Raw genomic sequence first — 8625 nt, forward strand, 5'->3', positions numbered from 1 at the left:
TCCATATAGGGTACCATTCCATTCCATATAGGGTTCCATTCCATATAGGGTACCATTCCATTCCATATAGGGTTCCATTCCATTCCATATAGGGTTCCATTCCATATAGGGTACCATTCCATATAGGGTACCATTCCATATAGGGTACCATTCCATTCCATATAGGGTACCATTCCATTCCATATAGGGTTCCATTCCATATAGGGTACCATTCCATTCCATATAGGGTTCCATTCCATTCCATATAGGGTTCCATTCCATTCCATATAGGGTTCCATTCAATATAGGGTACCATTCCATTCCATATAGGGTTCCATTCCATTCCATATAGGGTTCCATTCCATTCCATATAGGGTTCCATTCCATATAGGGTTCCATTCCATTCCATATAGGGTTCCATTCCATTCCATATAGGGTTCTATTCCATTCCATATAGGGTTCCATTCCATTCCATATAGGGTTCCATTCCATTCCATATAGGGTTCCATTCCATATAGGGTTCCATTCCATTCCATATAGGGTTCCATTCCATTCCATATAGGGTTCCATTCCATATAGGGTTCCATTCCATTCCATATAGGGTTCTATTCCATATAGGGTTCCATTCCATTCCATATGGGGTTCCATTCCATTCCATATAGGGTTCCATTCCATTCCATTTAGGGTTCCATTCCATTCCATATAGGGTTCCATTCCATTCCATATAGGGTTCCATTCCATATAGGGTTCCATTCCATTCCATATAGGGTTCCATTCCATTCCATATAGGTTTCCATTCCATATAGGGTTCCATTCCATTCCATATAGGGTTCCATTCCATTCCATATAGGGTTCCATTCCATATAGGGTTCCATTCCATTCCATATAGGGTTCTATTCCATATAGGGTTCCATTCCATTCCATATTGGGTTCCATTCCATTCCATATAGGGTTCCATTCCATATTGGGTTGCATTCCATTCCATATAGGGTTCTATTCCATTCCATATAGGGTTCCATTCCATATAGGGTTCCATTCCATTCATTTACATTTACATTTACGTCATTTAGCAGACGCTCTTATCCAGAGCGACTTACAAATATAGGGTTCCATTCCATATAGGGTTCCATTCCATTCCATATTGGGTTCCTTTCCATTCCATATAGGGTTCTATTCCATTCCATATAGGGTTCCATTCCATATAGGGTTCCATTCCATATAGGGTTCCATTCCATTCATTTACATTTACATTTACGTCATTTAGCAGACGCTCTTATCCAGAGCGACTTACAAATATAGGGTTCCATTCCATATAGGGTTCCATTCCATTCCATATGGGGTTCTATTCCATTCCATATAGGGTTCCATTCCATATAGGGTTCCATTCCATTCCATATAGGGTTCCATTCCATATTGGGTTCCATTCCATATTGGGGTCCATTCCATTCCATATAGGGTTCCATTCCATATTGGGTTCCATTCCATTGCATAAAGGGTTCCATTCCATATAGGGTTCCATTCCATTCCATATTGGGTTCCATTCCATTCCATATAGGGTTCCATTCCATATTGGGTTCCATTCCATTCCATATAGGGTTCCATTCCATTCCATATAGGGTTCTATTCCATATAGGGTTCCATTCCATTCCATATAGGGTTCCATTCCATATAGGGTTCCATTCCATTCCATATAGGGTTCCATTCCATTCCATATAGGGTTCTATTCCATATAGGGTTCCATTCCATTCCATATAGGGTTCTATTCCATATAGGGTTCCATTCCATTCCATATAGGGTTCCATTCCATATAGGGTTCCATTCCATTCCATATTGGGTTCCATTCCATTCCATATAGGGTTCCATTCCATATTGGGTTCCATTCCATTCCATATAGGGTTCCATTCCATTCCATATAGGGTTCCATTCCATATAGGGTTCCATTCCATATAGGGTACCATTCCATTCCATATTGGGTTCCATTCCATTCCATATAGGGTACCATTCAATATAGGGTTCCATTCCATATTGGGCTCCATTCCATTACATAAAGGGTTCCATTCCATATAGGGTTCCATTCCATATTGGGTTCCATTCCATATAGGGTACCATTCCATTCCATATTGGGTTCCATTCCATTCCATATAGGGTTCCATTCCATATAGGGTTCCATTCCATATAGGGTTCCATTCCATATTGGGTTCCATTCCATATAGGGTACCATTCCATTCCATATTGGGTTCCATTCCATTCAATATAGGGTTCCATTCCATATTGGGTTCCATTCCATTCCATATAGGGTTCCATTCCATATAGGGTTCCATTCCATATAGGGTTCCATTCCATTCCATATTGGGTTCCATTCCATATAGGGTTCCATTCCATATAGGGTTCCATTCCATTCCATATTGGGTACCATTCCATTCCATATAGGGTTCCATTCCATTCCATATAGGGTTCCATTCCATATAGGGTTCCATTCCATTCCATATAGGGTTCCATTCCATTCCATATAGGTTTCCATTCCATATAGGGTTCCATTCCATTCCATATAGGGTTCCATTCCATTCCATATAGGTTTCCATTCCATATAGGGTTCCATTCCATTCCATATAGGGTTCCATTCCATTCCATATAGGGTTCCATTCCATATAGGGTTCCATTCCATTCCATATAGGGTTCTATTCCATATAGGGTTCCATTCCATTCCATATTGGGTTCCATTCCATTCCATATAGGGTTCCATTCCATATTGGGTTGCATTCCATTCCATATAGGGTTCTATTCCATTCCATATAGGGTTCCATTCCATATAGGGTTCCATTCCATTCATTTACATTTACATTTACGTCATTTAGCAGACGCTCTTATCCAGAGCGACTTACAAATATAGGGTTCCATTCCATATAGGGTTCCATTCCATTCCATATTGGGTTCCATTCCATTCCATATAGGGTTCTATTCCATTCCATATAGGGTTCCATTCCATATAGGGTTCCATTCCATATAGGGTTCCATTCCATTCATTTACATTTACATTTACGTCATTTAGCAGACGCTCTTATCCAGAGCGACTTACAAATATAGGGTTCCATTCCATATAGGGTTCCATTCCATTCCATATAGGGTTCTATTCCATTCCATATAGGGTTCCATTCCATATTGGGTTCCATTCCATTCCATATAGGGTTCCATTCCATATAGGGTTCCATTCCATTCCATATAGGGTTCCATTCCATATTGGGTTCCATTCCATATTGGGGTCCATTCCATTCCATATAGGGTTCCATTCCATATTGGGTTCCATTCCATTCCATAAAGGGTTCCATTCCATATAGGGTTCCATTCCATTCCATATTGGGTTCCATTCCATTCCATATAGGGTTCCATTCCATATTGGGTTACATTCCATTCCATATAGGGTTCCATTCCATTCCATATAGGGTTCTATTCCATATAGGGTTCCATTCCATTCCATATAGGGTTCCATTCCATATAGGGTTCCATTCCATTCCATATAGGGTTCTATTCCATATAGGGTTCCATTCCATTCCATATAGGGTTCTATTCCATATAGGGTTCCATTCCATTCCATATAGGGTTCCATTCCATATAGGGTTCCATTCCATTCCATATTGGGTTCCATTCCATTCCATATAGGGTTCCATTCCATATTGGGTTCCATTCCATTCCATATAGGGTTCCATTCCATTCCATATAGGGTTCCATTCCATATAGGGTTCCATTCCATATAGGGTACCATTCCATTCCATATTGGGTTCCATTCCATTCCATATAGGGTACCATTCCATATAGGGTTCCATTCCATATTGGGCTCCATTCCATTACATAAAGGGTTCCATTCCATATAGGGTTCCATTCCATATTGGGTTCCATTCCATATAGGGTACCATTCCATTCCATATTGGGTTCCATTCCATTCCATATAGGGTTCCATTCCATATAGGGTTCCATTCCATATTGGGCTCCATTCCATATTGGGTTCCATTCCATATAGGGTACCATTCCATTCCATATTGGGTTCCATTCCATTCCATATAGGGTTCCATTCCATATTGGGTTCCATTCCATTCCATATAGGGTTCCATTCCATATAGGGTTCCATTCCATATAGGGTTCCATTCCATTCCATATTGGGTTCCATTCCATATAGGGTTCCATTCCATATAGGGTTCCATTCCATTCCATATTGGGTACCATTCCATTCCATATAGGGTTCCATTCCATTCCATATAGGGTTCCATTCCATATAGGGTTCCATTCCATTCCATATAGGGTTCCATTCCATTCCATATTGGGTTCCATTCCATTCCATATTGGGCTCCATTCCATTCCATAAAGGGTTCCATTCCATATAGGGTTCCATTCCATATTGGGTTCCATTCCATTCCATATAGGGTTCCATTCCATATAGGGTTCCATTCCATATAGGGTTCCATTCCATATAGGGTTCCATTCCTTATAGGGTTCCATTCCAACTCTGTGAAAGAATACAGTGATACCGGCTGAGGCCTTGTCAGAGTCAATGCATAAACAATCACATGGACAGAGGAGACAAGTCCTCTAGAACCTTTCTGTTGTTAACAACAGCATGTTTAGAACAGCGGTGGTTTGCATTGTGGCTCCCAATAAAATACAGGAGATTGGTGGCTGGCAGGCTGGCAGGCAGGCAGGCTGGCAGGCGGGTATTTAACGTGGCCACTTCTAAAGTCTGCCAGGGATGCATGGCCCTGTAACTTTGAAGCTCTTTTATGAGACTCTATAGCTATGCCACCAGTGTATTACTGTCGCAAATATGCACTTTTGTATTCTGATTTATATACAATATACAAACAATAGTATATTATTTCCCTATAATGATTCCCATTGACAATAGACACGTGTGTCACGCCCTGCCCTGAGAGAGACGGTTTATTTCTCTATTTTGTTAGGTCAGGGTGTGGGGTGGGCATTCTATGTTTTGTATTTCTTTGTTTTGGGCTGAGTATGGTTCCTAATCAGAGGCAGCTGTCTATCGTTGTCTCTGATTAGGAACCATACTTTGGAAGCCTTTTCCCACCTGTGTTTGTGGGTAGTTGTTTTCTGTTTTGTATTCTGTTACCTGACAGAACTGTTGGCCGTTTGTTTGTTATTTTTTGTTTTAGTGTTCCGAGTTAAAATAAATATTCATTATGATCACTCATCACGCTGCACCTTGGTCCCCTCTCTACGACAGCCGTTAAAACGTGAGGAAAGTTCTGCTTAGCTCAGGGTAATAGGATAATCACTTTCCCTAAATCTTCCCTTTAAATCAGTCAGACATCTAATATAAACACAGCTGTTCCTCTCATTTATTTTATCTCTCTCTCTCCCTCTCTCTCTCTCTCTCTATCCCCCCCTCTCTATCCCCCTCTCTCTCTCTATCCCTCTCTACCCCCCTCTTTCTCTCTATCCCCTTCTCTCTCTCTATCCCACTCTACCCTCCCTCTCTATCCCCCCCTCTCTCTCTCTCTCTCTCTCTCTCTCTCTCTCTCTCTCTCTATCCCCTCTAGCCCCCTCTCTCTTCCTCTCTCTATCCCCCTCTCTCTCTCTATCCCCCCTCTCTATCTCTCTCTATCCCCCTCTACCCCCCTCTCTCTCTATCCCCCCCTCTCTCTCTCTCTATCCCCCTCTACCCTCCCTCTCTCCTCTCTATCCCCCTCTCTCTCTCTCTATCCCCTCTATTCTCCCTCTCTCTCTCTACCCCCTCTATCTCTACCCCCTCTATCTCTACCCCCCTCTTTCTATCCCCCTCTACCCCCTCTCTATCCCCCTCTACCCCCCTCTCTCTCTCTTTCTCTCTCTCTCTATCCTCCTCTACCCCCCCTCTCTCTATCCCCCCTCTACCCCCTCTCTCTCTCTTTCTCTCTCTCTGTATCCCACTCTACCCCCCTCTCTCCATCCCCCTCTACCCCACCCCTCTCTCTCTCCCTCTCTCTCTCTATCCCCCTCTCTCTCTCTCGCTCTCTCTCTTTACCCCCCTCTACCCCCTCTCTCTCTCTACCCCCTCTCTCTCTCTCTCTATCCCCCTCTCTCTCTTACCCCCTCTACCCCCTCTCTCTCTCTACCCTCTCTCTCTATCCCCCTCTCTCCCTCTGTTCCCCCCTCTGCTAAATAATTTCACTCAGCAAACCTTAAACCTTTCCCAAATGATTGCTCTACAATTCAAACATTCATGATCGAAATGAATAGACCGTAAATGGCAGGGGTGTAAAATAACATGAAGTAAAAATAATACATTTACGTTTTAGTCATTTAGCAGACGCTCTTATCCACAGCGACTTACTTAAGTCGTTTTTTGGGGGTATCTGTACTTTACTATTTACATTTTTGACAACTTTTACTTTACTGCGTTCCTAAAGAAAAATACATTTACTTTTTACTCCATAGATCCCTGACACCCAAAAGGACCTATTACATTTTAAATGCTTAGCAGGACAGATTTTAAAAAATGTATTCCCTGATCATCCGTACTGCCTCTGATCTGGCGGACTTAGTGTTGGAGCCCCCTGAGTCCCTAAATAAATTAAACAAGAACAAGTAGTATTTTACTGAGTGATTTTCACTTGAGTCATTTTCTATTAAGGTATCTTTACTTTTACTCAAGTATGACACTTAGGTATTTTATACACCACTGGTGAATGATAACATGCCAAATACAGCAAACTCAGTCTGACTGGGCCTGGTTGAATCACGTGCTCCAGCAGGTATATCTCACACATCATCCCCAAAGCCAACACCTCCTTTGGCTGCCTTTCCTTCCAGTTCTCCGCTGCCAATGACTGGAACGATTTGCAAAAATCGCTGAAGTTGGAGACTTATACAGTTAAAGTCGGAAGTTTACATACACTTAGGTTGGAGTCATTAAAACTCATTTTTCAACATACTCCAGCAAATTTCTTGTTAACAAATTATAGTTTTGGCAAGTCGGTTAGGACATCTACTTTGTGCATGACACAAGTAATTTTTCCAACAATTGTTTACAGACAGATCATTTTCTGGAAGTTTCCAAGCTGTTTAAAGGCACAGTCAACTTTGTGTATGTTAACTTCTGACCCACAGGAATTGTGATACAGTGAATTATAAGTGAAATAATGTCATGGCTTTAGAAGCTTCTGATAGGCTAATTGACATCATTTAAATCAATTGGAGTTGTACCTGTGGATGTATTTCAAGGCCTACCTTCAAACCCAGTGCCTCTTTGCTTGACATCATGGGAAAATCAAAAGAAATCAGCCAAGACCTCAGAAGAAAATTGTAGACCTCCACAATTCTGGTTCATCTTTGGGAGCAATTTTCAAAATCCTGAAGATACCACGTTCATCTTTACAAACAATAGTACGCAAGTATAAACACCATGGGACCATGCAGCCACCAAACCGCTCAGGAAGGAGAAGCCTTCTGTCTCCTAGACATGAACGTACTTTGGTGCGAAAAGTGCAAATCAATCCCAGAACAACAGCAAAGGACCTTGTGAAGATGCTGGAGGAAAAAGGCACAAAAGTATCTATATCCACAGTAAAACAAGTCCTATATATCGACATAACCTGAAAAGCCGCTCAGCAAGGAAGAAGCCAGTGCTCCAAAACCGCCATAAAAAAGCCAGACTACGGTTTGCAACTGCACATGGGGACAAAGATTGTACTTTTTGGAGAAATGTTCTCTGGTCTGATGAAACAAAAATAGAACTGTTTGGCCATAATGACCATCGTTATGTTTTGGCTTGCAAGCCGAAGAACACCATCCCAACCGTGAAGTACGGGGGTGGCAGCATCATGTTGTGGGGTGCTTTGCTACAGGAGGGACTGGTGCACTTCACAAAATAGATGGCATCATGAGGCAGGGAAATTATGTGGATATATTGAAGCAACATCTCAAGACATCAGTCAGGAAGTTAAAGCTTGGTCGCAAATGGGTCTTCCAAATGGACAATGACCCCAAGCATACTTCTAAAGTTGTGGCAAAACAGCTTAAGGACAACAAAGTCAAGGTATTGGAGTGGCCATCACAAAGCCCTGACCTCATCCTATAGAACATTTGTGGGCAGAACTGAAAAAGCGTGTGCGAGCAAGGAGGACTACAAACCTGACTCAGTTACACCAGCTCTGTCAGGAGAAATGGGCCAAAATTCACCCAACTTATTGTGGGAAGCTTGTGGAAGCTCAAACGTTTGATCCAAGTTAAACAATTTAAAGGCAATGCTACCAAATACTAATTGGGAGCCATCCTGTCCCAGCGATCTGCCCAGGACCAGAAGCTTCATCCCTGTGCCTTCCTGTCCCATCGTCTCAATCCTGCTGAAAGGAACTACGATGTTGGCAACTGAGAACTCCTGGCGGTGAAGATGGCGTTGGAAGAGTGGAGGCACTGGCTGGAAGGAGCAGAACAGCCATTACTGGTCTGGACCGACCATAAAAACCTGGAATATCTCCGTACAGCCAAGGGCTTCAACTCCAGGTAGGCCCGGTGGGCCCTCCTGTTCACCAGATGTAAATTCACAATTTCCTACCGCCCAGGGTCAAAGAATGTGAAGCCTGATGCCCTCTCCTTCCTATACAGCTCCTCTGCCACACCCTCGACCTCTGAATCCATTCTCCCTCCCTCATGCCT

Source organism: Salmo salar, chromosome ssa10 (assembly GCF_905237065.1).
Source record: "Salmo salar chromosome ssa10, Ssal_v3.1, whole genome shotgun sequence".
NCBI lineage: Eukaryota > Metazoa > Chordata > Actinopteri > Salmoniformes > Salmonidae > Salmo > Salmo salar.